General features: G+C 48.5%; 1 long non-coding RNA gene across 1 annotated transcript; it reads right to left on the minus strand.

Moving 5' to 3' along the window:
* Window positions 1-3,437: 3,437 nt before the first annotated feature.
* On the minus strand, window positions 3,438-10,958 carry LOC147359609 (uncharacterized). Its single transcript, XR_015141347.1, has 3 exons — window positions 10,802-10,958; window positions 8,127-8,347; window positions 3,438-4,560 (listed from the first exon to the last, which is right to left on the minus strand). It is a non-coding gene; the product is annotated as an uncharacterized LOC147359609 (long non-coding RNA).
* Between the last annotated feature and the right edge of the window lie 2,177 nt (window positions 10,959-13,135).

Below are 13,135 nucleotides of genomic sequence, written 5' to 3' on the forward strand. Positions count from 1 at the left end.
AACTGCATTTCCCAACCTTCTCAGCAGTTAGATGTGGCCAACCTGAGTGTGGGCTCCCCAGGTAGTACATGGTAGAGAATCCACCTGCCAAAATAGGAGATACAGGTTCGATCCCTGGGTCGGGAAGATCCTCTGGAGAAGGAAATGATGACCTACTCCAGTATTCTGGCCTGGAAAATTCCATGGACAGAGGAGCCTGGCGGTTTACAGTCCATGGGGTTGCAAAGAGTCGGCCCCGACTGTGTCACTGAGCACACACACACAAGAGCCTGAGTGCTCCAGTAGAAGTGATGTGTGCCACGTGTGGGTCTGAGACTTGGGTAACTGGACAAAGCCCTTCTTTACTCTGACAACTGGAACCTAGGTGTGATGGTGACTCAATTTGGACCAGGCAGACAGCAACAATATTCTAGTCTGGGGGATGGTGGAGCAAAAGGACATGCGAGTCTGAGTTCCTGAATGACTATATGGAGCAGAGCCCCCTTGATGACCTGGACAGCTCACCTCAGGGCTGTTTCATGAAAGAGAATTCTCCATATTGTTTAAGCCATTGCATTTTTGGACCTCTTTGTTAGAGCAGCCCAGTCTTTACCTGACTAATACAGTCAGATTCATTTGCTAAATGACTTGCCCTTCTTGCCATCTTTATGCTTCTGTAATTCTAATTCGAGACTCCAGCTAAATTAAGAGTCACTACCATGTTAGAGGCCTTCAGAGCTGCTCATGCCTGTGTGCATGCTAAGTTGCTTCAGTCATGTCCAACTCTTTGCAACCCTATGAACTGTAGCCTGCCAGGCTCCTCTGTCCACAGGATTCTCCAGGCAAGAATACTGGAGTGTGTTGCCATGCCCTCCTCCAAGGGATTTTCCTGTCCCAGGGTTTGAACCGACGTGTCTTATGTCTCCTGCATTGGGAAGCATGTTCTTCATCACTAGTGCCACCTGGGAAGCCCCAGAGTTGCTCATGGATAATCAAAACTACGATTGTGGAAAATCAGTTCAGTTCAGTTCAGTTGCTCAGTTGTGTCCGACTCTTTGTGACCCCATGGACTGCAGCACACCAGGCCTCCCTGTCCATCACCAACTCCTGGAGTTTACTAAAACTCACGTCCATTGAGACGGTGATGCCATCCAACCATCTCATCCTCTGTTGTTCCCTTCTCCTCCTGCCTTCCATCTTTCCCAGCATCAGGGTCTTTTCCAATGAGTCAGTTCTTTACATCAGGTGGCCAAAGTATTGGAGTTTCAGCTTCAACATCAGTTCTTCCAATGAATATTCAGGGCTGATTTCCTTTAGGATTGACTGGTTGGATCTCCTTTCAGTCCAAGGGACCCTCAAGAGTCTTCTCCCAACACCACAGTTCAAAAGCATCAGTCCTTCGGCAGTCAGCTTTCTTTATAGTCCAACTCTCACATCCATACATGACTACTGGAAAAACCATAGCCTTGACTAGACGGACCTTTGTTGTGGAAAATACCAAACATCTAATCAATCGATCAAAGAACATGTTGCTTTTGTTAGAATTTGTTAGAATTTGTTAGAATTGTTAGAAATTGTTGATTTTCAGCCCGGAACAAGAAGAATGCATCTCAGAAAAAGGAGAGGGAAGGGCAGCTCCTTTACTGTGCCTGTCTAATGGGCCAGGTGCTGGACTAGGCATTTACAGATGGAATCCCAGGTTCACTCTTACAAGAGTCCAACTACAGACTGCTGTTACTTTACACTGTAGATGAGGAAATTGTGGTTCAGAGAGATAAAGTAACTTTGTTAAATCATAGCGTGGAGTTAAAGGAAGGGGCTCAAAACATGGTGATATAAAGGAAATGGGCCTTGCGTGGCTGTGAGGTGCCCTTAACCTTCTGCAGACTCCCTCTTGGAGATAGGAGCTCAAGGAAGTTTAGGATGTTTATGAGGACAGATGAGTAGAGCTTCCAAAATTGTAAACCTGATCATGTGGTTCTCTCGTTTATAACCCTTCAACAAGTCCTCATTGCTTTCTGGATAAAATCCCCAATTCTTACCAGCCTGGCCATCAAGATTTCAGTCACCTGAGCTCTATTTTTTAGCCTCACCTGTCAACATATCTCTTTTATATATTTCAAGGGCTCTCTTTGTTCCTCTGATCCTGCCTTGACTGTCCATTCTTCTCCCATCTCCTCCCCTTTGCTGACTCCTCCATATGTTGCAAGATGCAGACATCACCTCCTCCAGGAAGCCTTCTCTCCTGAGGTTAAGTAACTTGCTGAAGTCAAGTAGCAGGGCTGGAATTCAAACACAGGCTGTGGGACTTGAAGCCCACGCAGGAGCCTCTGTGCAATGTTGTCTCAGGTTTTCCAGTCCAAGTCATGTCAATTACTCAGCACTTCTCTCCTGGGCACCTCCTGGCAAAGGCGTTGTGCTGATACAGGGAATTCCCAGAGGAGGGAATAAAGGAGAGCTACACACTGTCACCGGCCATCCCTAACATCAACGCAGTATTTATTGTATGTTAAGGGAAAGTGGTGTTCTAGAGACTATACCCGTGTTAGACTTATTTAAGTCTCCCAGGGAACCTTTGTGATAGGTGCTAGCGTTACTTCCTATTTTACAGGTTGGGAAACTGAGGTTTATAGCTTGCATAAGGGCACATAGCTCCTAAAAGGTTGAGCCTGGATTTGCACACAGAGTTATTCCTTATGCAGGGTGCAGCCATGATGGAGGTAGCATTTGGATGGGCTTCAAAAGTGAAAAGGTCGTGGCGAGATGTGTGCTGCTGGGTACCAATGAGTAGGTATTCAGCTAACCCTTCCAGACTCAAAGTCAATTCATATGGTAATCCACGACCCATGCTGATACCATCTCTGGGAACGGACTTGGAACACCCATGAGAAACTGAGCACAATAGTTGAGCAATGCAGCTTCATCTCTTAGGGGATGGAAAATTCTGGAAAGGAAGGTTCTGGGAGTTTGGCAGAGCCACCAGTCTGAGAGTCCCTTCCATGTTCTCACCATAACCTCAGTTTACCTTGCCTGTTTCTCCACCTCTGAGCCTTTTCTGTTGTCTATAAAATGTACCCTGCATCCCCCACTGCCTCCCTTCCAATCCCTGTCTTCCCTTGAAGGTCCGTCATTGCTGGTGACAGTTGTATGGCCTCCCATCTTCCCTCCTCAGTGCAGAGCCAGCCAGCTGTGGCACCTTTATCCACATAATTCTTGTTACCCACTAAGCCTGGGTAACACCTGGGCAATGGAGGCAGACCCGCCTGTACTGACACTGGTGGAATAATGAAGCTAGGACTTAGCTAGTCCTGGATTTGCCCAGGATTAAAAGTTCAGAGAGGGAGAGTAAATCTCCTTAGGCCACGTGGAGAATTATTAGAGAATTCCTGTCCTGGTTCTTTTTTTTTTTTTTTTTAATTATTTATTTTATTTTTGGCTGTGCTGGGTCTTTGTTGCTGCATGGGCTTTTCTCTAATTGCCACAGACAGGGTCTATTCTCTAGTGGCAGTGAGCGGGCTTCTCACTGCAGTGGCTTCTCTCGTTGCAGAGCACAGGCTCTAGGGCACAGGAGGGCTTCAGTGGTTGTGGCTCCTGGGCTTAATTGCTCTGTGGCATGTGGGATCTTCCTGGACCAGGGATCAAACCCGAGTCTCCTGCACTTGCAGGTGGATTCTTGACCACTGAGCCTCTAGGGAAGCCTTTCAAATGAGGGGAGTGATACCTTTAGGGGTGGTATTTCCCTCTGTGCTCAGTCATTGTAGAGGCTAGCCCTACTCCCCACCCACCTCATTCATCTTTTCAGTTAGATGTGTTTTCTTTTATGAAATGGTAGGACATTGGAGTGGAGGTCAGAGGGTCTTCCTTAGAGCATTGCAGTAGCCTGGAGGGTGTCTTGCCCATACAAAAAGGCTCAAAGGATGTTGCTTAAGAAAACAGCCTTTCAAAGAATATCCAGAGCCAGAGTGAGGTACAGACTCCCTGGGGCTGTTTTGGCATTTCAGCTGCCATGTCAGAAGAGTACCCTTGTGGTGCATAGGGGTCAGTTTTCCTGAAAAACCTGTTCTGGGGACAGAGTCCAGCCCAGGGAAGTAGGGTGCTAGGCAGCCATCCCAGAATGAGACCCCATTAATCTTTGCTCAGCTGGTTGGAAGGGAGCTGAATAATCATTTATGTGCTCGTTGCGACAGCACCTGGGCTCCAGGTTGAGACAAGTGGCCTCAGGTCGCCTCGATATTAATGTGGCTCATTATGTAGATTGCTTCACTGGGAGATGGGAGATACGCTGAGGCCTTGGGAGTCCCTGCAGGGAAGGCAGGCTTTGTGGGACCCAGCCCTTGGCGTGCTCACAGATGCTCTCTCTGGGAAAACTGGGGTGTCTGAGCCAGTTCCTGGAGTGGCTGATCCTCACAGCTGCTTTCCCTGTGACGGTCTGCATCTCCAGGATGATCCTGGTGGGGCCACTCAAGGAGAGATGGGCCCTCTGGGAAGGAGAAACTCCGGAGCCAGGTAGAGTGGTGCTGACAGATGGCTCGATAATGATCAAAAGGTACACCTCCCAGGTCTGGAGGGAAATGCCACCCCCTGGAAGTACGGAAAAGAAAAAAGAAATGCTGCTGAGGACAAGTCCTTGCAGGGTATTTGATACCATGGAAGGGTGAGTCTGGTTTCACTATTGAGCTTGGCTTGACTATTTCTGGTTCTGAAGGGGACAAAAGCGTAGGCTCTATTTCCCATTCTCATTGATTATAAAATGCTATATTGATTTAATAGCAACTTCTATCTACTTGTGCTCAGTTGCTTCAGTCATGTCCGACTCTGCAACCCCAAGGACTATATAGCTCGCCAGGCTTCTCTGTCCATGGGATTCTCCAGGCAGGAATAGTGGGGTGGGTTGCCATGCCCTCTTCTAGGGGATCTTCCCAACTCACAGATCGAACCCAGGTCTCCCTCATTGCAGGCAGATTCCTTACCATTCAAGCCACCCGGGACGCCCACTGAGGGACACTTAGGCTGTTTCAATTGCTTGCTGTAAATAATGCTGCAGCATAATTTTATGCTGAAAAAATTTAATTTTATGAAAATGGGGTGCAGATAACTCTTCTCAAGTTAATGATTTCATTTCCTTTGGACATACACTCAGCAGAAGAATTGCTAACTCATATGGCAATTCTGTTTTTAGTTTCTTGAGGAAGCACCATGCTGTTTTTTATACTGGCTGCACCAATGTACATTTCCACCAGTACTACACGAGGGTCCCCTTTCCGGCTCACCAGCATCCGTCATCTCTTGTCTTTTTCAGAACAACCATTCTGACAGTTGTGAGATGGTATTTCATTGTGATTTCATTTGCATTTCCCTGGTTAGTAACGTTGAGCATCTTTTCACATCCCTGTGGACTGTTTGGATGATTTCTTTGGATAGATGTCTGTACAAGTCCTCTGCCCATTTCTTAATTGATTTGTTGTTTGGTTACTGTTTCACTTAAGACACCTTGGAGGCACCTCGAACAAGACATTGCTAAGACTGCTGCTCAGTTTCTTCTCTACTGATTCCCTTTCTTCACTGAGTTTGGGGCTGGTCAAGATGCTTTGAGAGTGTGGCTGGTGCTCAGGCATCTGGCGAGGACCCAGTGGCATCTCTTGGCCTCCTGACTGATAGCTGAGGCTTCTCCTCCCGCATATCCCTGGGGGGTATAGAAAAGGGTCAGGAGGATGTGTTCTCAGGCTGCGGATGGTTACTGGGATGTTTGCGATCAGGTGATTGCAAAATGGAAATTGGGAAAGGGTGCATGGGGGGCAGGGCCCAGGATCTCGGGGCTGGGGGTGGACCCCGGCAGACCCTCCAGCCATAGCCAAGTGCCCTCCCGGCTGCAGTGACAGGTGATCCTCAGGTCCCACTGCTTCTGAGGGCAGCCAACATCTAAGAGTCTGTAGAGCCCACAGTCCAGGTGATGCCAGGCTTAACACTCTTACAGGGACACCTGGCACATAATATTGAACACGTTAGCTGCTGTGATTACTCTGAACATCAGGCTTGGCATTGCTGGCCTCTGGCCCCTTTGGAACATGGCCCTCTGTTCCAATGAACCCTGCCTCCTCCCTTGGTAACTGGTCCTACCATGCATCTACGAGGGTGGAACTGGCCCTCTGGACATCTGAAGAGAGCCAGGAGGGGCTCTCAGTCCATAACCAAGCTGCCAGGCAAGACTGGACCTGTTCTCTTTAAGACCAAGGGTCAATGGGGCCATTTGCTGAGAAGCCTGGAAGGCTGCAGTCCATGGGGTCGCTGAGGGTCGGACACGACTGAGCGACTTCAATTTCACTTTTCACTTCCATGCATTGGAGAAGGAAATGGCAAGCCACTCCAGTGTTCTTGCCTGGAGAATCCCAGGGACGGGGGAGCCTGGTGGGCTGCCGTCTATGGGGTCGCACAGAGTCAGTCATGACTGAAGTGACTTAGCAGCAGCACACCAAGCAGGTTAACATGTGTTTCTATATCCCGGACACAGGTTACTAAAATGGCAACAATACACACAGACCAATGGTGGAAGCGGGAGGCAGAAGAGGACACTTTCAGCAGCTAAGAAGCCTGGAATTACATACAGATCATATAATTTTGCACCTTAGCCTTTTCATAATGGCGATCACAGTTTCTGCTGAATCCTTTTGAGGGATCTTGGAAAGAGCCAAATGAAGTGAGGGGCAGAACCTGGGGGTGAGATTCCAAGGTTTGCCACTTATTAGCTTTGTGGCTTTGCTGTTGTTTAGTTGCTAAGTCATGTCCAGTTCTTTGTAACCCCATGGACAGAAGCCCACCAGGCTCCTGAGTCCATACGCTTTCCCTGGCAAGAATACTGGAGTAGGTTGCCATTTCCTTCTCCAGGGGATCTTCCTGACCCAGGGATCAAACCCGCATCTCCTGAAGCTCCTGCATTAGTAGGAGGATTCTTTATCACCGAGCTACCAGAGAAGCCCTTGTGGCTGTGAGTAAGTCACTTATATCCTCTCCCAGCTCAATGTTCCATCCTGTACAAAGGGAATTATTACACCAACCACAGGAGCTGCAGATTCTAATCACAGCAGTGCTCGTGAGAAGGAGGGTGGAGGGTGTGGCCAGGGTCTGCAATGGGCACCCACACATCTGGGTGTGTGTTCTCTGACCCCTACTCTGAAAATGTGGAGTCCACACTCTGTCTTCAGTAGCTGGGTGTGAGGTCTTGTTCTGCGCTGCTCTTAGAACCTTCCTGGAGGGACTGTCTTAACCCAGAATCCCAGAACGGTGTTACACAGTAAACCATAGTCTGTTAAGGATATGCAGCTAGGCTGTGCTTGCATGCTAAGTCGCTTCAGTCTTGTCCTACTCTTTGCAACTCCATGGACCGTAACCCACCAGGTTCCTCTGTCCATGGGAAGTCTCTAGGCAAGAATACTGGAGTGGGTTGCCATGCCCTCCTCCAGGGGATCTTCCCAACTCAGGAATCCTGCATCGGCAGGAGGGTTCTTTTCTACTAGCGCCACCCAGGTTGCTTGGGGTCAAACCCTGCCTCCTCTTCTTCCTAGCTGTGTGCTGTTGCGCAACTCAGAGAACCTCTCAGTACCTTATTTCCTAATCTCTAAAGTGGGGATCATAGCACTGGCCTTTTCTTGAGCTAGTTTGAATATTGAAATGAGTTAATTTCAGAACACTTAGGGTACGGTCACATCAGTGCATATAAGTAAAATAAATGATCACCCATCCTGGGCCCTTCCTGAAGGCCTGGCCCCCTATGTCCAGTCATTGTCAGGAGATGTGGACGGGGAGAAAGCGGGTTTTAATATTCCTCATCCTCAAACGATCAAATGAGAAGAAAGGTAGAAATCACCTGTTTTGGGTTTTGTCTAAAGTGAGAAGTGAGGTCTGTTTTCTGCATCTACCACTTTGGGGAACATCTATATTTTGACAACAGATAACCTGAAACCCGGAGAAGGCAATGACACCCTATTCTAATACTCTTGCCTGGAAAATCCCATGGATGGAGGAGCCTGGTAGGCTGCAGTCCATGGGGTCGCTAAGAGTCGGACACGACTGAATGACTTAGCAGCAGCAACCTGAAATCAGAAATGATCAAACCAGAGCCCCTGCCCTGTGCCATTCCTGCCCCACCCTACCTCCATCCTGACTTCTGTCCCTCTGTCCAGGCAGGCAGAAAACACTTCCCCGAAGCACAGCACAGGAGGTCCCAAGCCCAGACTCTGGAGACTGGCTGCAGGTGGATGGAGCATGGAACTGGTTCTAGATCCAGGTCTGGCTTTGATTCCGGGGCAAAGTCTTGAAAGATCCCTGAGCTGCAGTCTGCAGTTTGGTAGAATAGGGATTGTCCTGAATGCACCTAAGAGACAATAGATGCAAATATGTGTTGTAAACAGGAAAGCTCGTTGTGTCCTGGAACAGTGGGTAAGGGATCATCATTGAGTAAAACTACCAGTGTGTCTGGCAACTTCCACCAGGAGATTCCTGCGCAGCCTATCCTGGAGCTGGGTGTGTGTGTGTGTCCAAACTCAGCTCATGGTGTGGAGGCTCAGGAGAATCCCATGGGCTGGTGGAGCTTAGCTGTCAGATGACCAGCCGTGGGCATCTAGAGGAGTGGCCATGTCCCCGACCTGCAGTCAGGACACCTGAGTTCCTAGCTGGTTTCTGTCACTGTGCGACTTTGGGCAGGTCACTTTCCTCCTCTGGGCCCTGGTTTCACCTTTTGTGAGATGAGAGGATGGGGACAGGAAGCAACCCAGTGTTGCAGTGTATAGACTGACTAGGTAACTTATGTGAAATACTTTTGCAAACTCTATGCATTACAGCATAGAAATAGTGCTGGCTAGGCGTTCGGACTCTAGGCTGACCTCTGGAGCAAGCGTGCTGTATGACCTTGGGCAAGTCACTTCTCTCTGAGCCTGGTTTTCTTCATTGGTTAACTGAATATCTAGGGCTGGATCAGTAGTTCCAAACCAGCTACACGTTAGAATCAATTTAGGGGATGGGTATAAAGATGACCCACCCTGTCCCAGACCAACCCAATCAGAATGTCTGGGTGGAGTGTCAGGATCATTTCCAGGCCACCCATGGGTTGCCAGTGCTCAGTCCAGGCAGGGGCTAGCCAGGACAGACTAGCCAGTGTCTAGTCTATTAGGAGGGCCCCTCTTGGCTTGAGCTTGTCTGATTTCTCAGAAGTTGATGAGATATGGTGGTCACACGTGTTCCCAACACAGGGGCCACCATCCTCACGGCTGAGATGGGGGATTTTTTCCCAGCTGCGGACCTTCTGTTCTCAGCTCTGGCTGAGTCCAAGAGTTCCCTCTGGGAGTTTTTAAAAAACTTCCATGACTGGGTCCCACGGAGAGTAAGTGGATACGATCTCTGGGGGCAAGACATCCCTAGTGTATGAGTTCCCCAGGTGGTTCTAATGTACAACCTGAGCTGAGCTGAGAGCCGCTGGTTAAAAAAGGGCCAGCAGGGACTTCCATGAGGGTCCCATGGTTAAGAATCTGCCTTCCAGTGCAGGGGAACTAAGATCCCACATGCCGCAGGGCAACTAAGCCCAATCCCCACGACTAGAGAGAAGCCCTGGGTGTTGAAATAAAAGATCCTGAGGGACACAGAGAAGATCCTGCGTGCCGAAACTGAGACCTGAGCAGCTAAAAAACTTAAATAAATAAACACCAAAAAGTAAAGGGCCGGAGAACCAGAGAAAGCAGAGACCCCTACCTCCTGGCCCCTTCCTTTCTTTGCCTGGAGTGCTCATGGCCTCCTAGCTTCGATGGTTAGCTGTGAGTGAGGCGGGTGGTCTAAAGGCTAAGTGTATGGACTCTGAAGCCAAGTGGCCTGGTGAATTTCAACTTTACCTCTTTACTGGCTGTGTGACTGGGTTCAAACGACATTACTACTCTGAGCCTCAGTTTCTCTGTAAACTGGGGCCCATGAGGGTACCCACCTCATGGTGTTGTAGAGGTTGAATGAATTAATGCATGAAAGGGCTACAGAATGGGGCTTGGGGCAGAGCATGGGGGCTCTAATTTGGGGGCAGGGACCTAGTCCTGTTTACTCTAGACTCCAGTGTTAGAATCCAGTAGCCCCACCAGTGACCTGTTGCCTGCCTGCCTTCTCAGTCACTTCAGTCGTGTCCAACTCTTTGTGACCCCATGGATTATAGCCCTCCAGGCTCCTCTGTCAGTGGGATTTTCCTAGCAAGAATATTGGAGTGGGTTGCCATTTCCTCCAATGGCAACCCACTCCAGGGTTCTTGCCTGGAGAATCCTAGGGAGGGCGGAGCCTGGTGGGATCCTGTCTCTGGGGTCAGACATGACTGAAGCTACTTAGCAGTAGTAGCAGCAGCAGTAGCAGCAGCCATTTCCTCCTCCAGGGGATATTCCTGACCCAGGGATTGAGCCTGCGTCTCCTGCATTGCAGGTGGATTCTTTACTGCTGAGCCACTGGGGAAGCCCAGTGACCTATTAGGTTGGATTAAAGAGAAGCTTCTCTATAAACAATGGGCTCATTGCCCATATTTCTCAAGTTCCTGCCTTGATCTTTTTGCCCTTAAACTTGTTAGCTAATTCAGTGCTTCTTAACCATGACTGTGGATCAGAATTACTGGGAGAATTTTTGAGAATGCAGCTCACTGGGCCTAATCCTCTGCTGCCCCACCCCCAATCACAGTTCCTATTCAGTAGGTCTTGGGGTGGGGGTGGAGGTCCAGGAGTTTGGGATTTGCCTCTCAAGGGACTTTTATACTCAGCCAGGGCTGAGAAAGTCTGCCCTCAGTCTGACTTCGTGGGAGCCGGCGACTTACCTTTGTACACACACTCACAGATCAGAGGGAAGTTCTCTTCAGTCTAGGTGTCTGGAGTTCTGATTCAAGAAAGTACACCTTGGCCAAATTATTTTCTAATAGTAAGGAAGTTTTTCCATGGAGCCATTTATATTTTCTCACCTTGTGCTAGATTTGAAAAACATGTGTTTCAGCAACTGCTGTAAAGAGGAAGAATCTATTTCTTGATTCCTAGAACCTGAGCTGATTCTGGGGAGTTGCTTAGACCGGCAGCACGTGGTGGAAGTGAGGTTGTGTGAGTTCTGGAACCGAGGCATCCAGATGCTCTGTGGCTTTCACCTTTGCCCCTTGGGATGCTCTCCCGAGACCCCACATAAGGCAGCCAGAAGTTCACCAACTGAAAGATGACAGGACACATGCAGAAGGACTGGGGTGCCCCCAGCAACAGCCAGGACCATCTACCAGACTCATGAGTGAGGCCATCTTGGACCTTCCATGCCAACTGACCTTCCAATGGCCCCGACAAAACCAGCAGAGGAACTGTCTAGCCGACCAACAGAACTATGAGAAGTCACAGTCATTGTTTTAAGCCCTGATGTTTTGGCCTGATTTGTTACATTGCAATAGGTGGCTAGGATACATCTTGTCCATCTCTTTCAACTCAGGAGCTCTATCTATCATCGGGACAAGTCCCCAAAATAAGGGGCAAAAACTTACTCCCCCAAACCCCTGGGGGTTGAACCTGGCCCCCAGGTTTAGCCAACTTGCTAAAGAGCCCCAGAAGAGGCCCATGTGGGGGTTATTAGGGTCAAGGTGATGCAGACCCCTGGTGGCCTGCTCGTCTTTGGAAGCCTCCTCCTGTAAGTGGCCTGAGGCTCCAACTGTCCCCATCAACCTCTGTTCGCGCTGTGGCAATATCCATTCTGTGGCCCCGGAGCCTTGGGAAATCCTGGCGCAATCATGAATGAGTTAAATGCTATCTGATCAGAAGCCAGAGGGCCTGTTTTCATTTTCAAAACTCTGTGTGTCAGTGACTCTAATGCAATGTCCAGCAATGTCTTGAGCAAGTGACCGGCAGGGGACATAGGATGCTATTTACTCAAGATAGCCCCATCACGCAAAAGCAACTTGCCTAACCAGGTTTGTAAGCGATTGTTACGAGACCACCATTGCAACAGGGATAGCCCTGGGTGATGGTCTCAGGAAGGGACTGATCCCTCCCTGCAAGGCCGAATTTGGGGCCATCTCTCTGTTTTTGGAGTTCTCAGTGCCCTGGGTCTCTGGCAAAAGAGCAGAGAAAAAACACAGTTGGGAAATCTCACTCAAATGTGGAGTGGTCCTTTTAAGGATAGATGCTCTGGGGAAGAAAGCTTCTTGCTACCTTGAAAGGATACAGCTGCTGGACCAGAGGAGGCTGGAGGGGTGGCTGAGACTTGTGGTTGGTGAGGATGATGTGGTTTGGCTCATAAGCCAGTTGCTGAGCAAGAACGAGGCTGCCTGGGCTTTTGAAAGGATTGGTTTGGGTAATAAATCTACAGGGTTGGGACAGGGTTGGGGCAGAGTGGGTTACTCTCCAGCACCAAAACCATGGTGATTAGTGGTCACAATCCTGCCTACCCTCAGGGCTGGCTTTATGGTTGTTTGGGGAAGGTCAAATTATTAAATCCTTCACCTTTGTTCTCTTGGCTAAAATCTGAGTACCTCCCACACCTTCATCTGAATAGCTCTTATGATTTAAAAGTATTTTCATATATTCTCTCAAATAATCCTCACAACAATCCCAAGAGATAGGCATCATTATACCCATTTTACAGTTGGGAAAGTTGAGGCTTAGAGAAGCTAAATGTCTCATACAAGATTCCAAGTCGTGTGTCCTATGAAAATATAAAGCAAGTCAGAAATGGGACCTGCATACATAATTTAATTCTGGCAGTTACATTAAAAAATGTAAAAATAAACAGGTGAAATTAATTTTAGTAATATATTTTTAGCCCGCTGTATCCATAATCACTTAAATATGCAATCAGTATAAGCATTATTGAACAATTTTATGTTCTTTTTTCATATGATTTTTTTTCATGTCTTTGAAATCGGCAATGTACTTTACACTTACAACACATCTCAGTTTGGACTTCTCGCATTTCTAATGTTCAGGAGGCATTGATGACCAGCGCTGCTGTGTTGGATGGCACAGTTCTAGAACCTCTGACTCTCTGACTCTTTCTCCTTCCTCACAGCATCTGTCTTCCTGTACTATGCATCCTGTTTCCCCCGTTTCTAAAGGAGGTGCTTGAACCCAATTATTTCCAAGGGCTTTTCCAGCTCTGAGGTTTTCTGATTCCAGAGTGAAGCCAG

Source organism: Bos grunniens, chromosome 14, assembly GCF_055505025.1.
Source record: "Bos grunniens cultivar Pamir isolate PY7600 chromosome 14, Bosgru_T2T1.0, whole genome shotgun sequence".
NCBI lineage: Eukaryota > Metazoa > Chordata > Mammalia > Artiodactyla > Bovidae > Bos > Bos grunniens.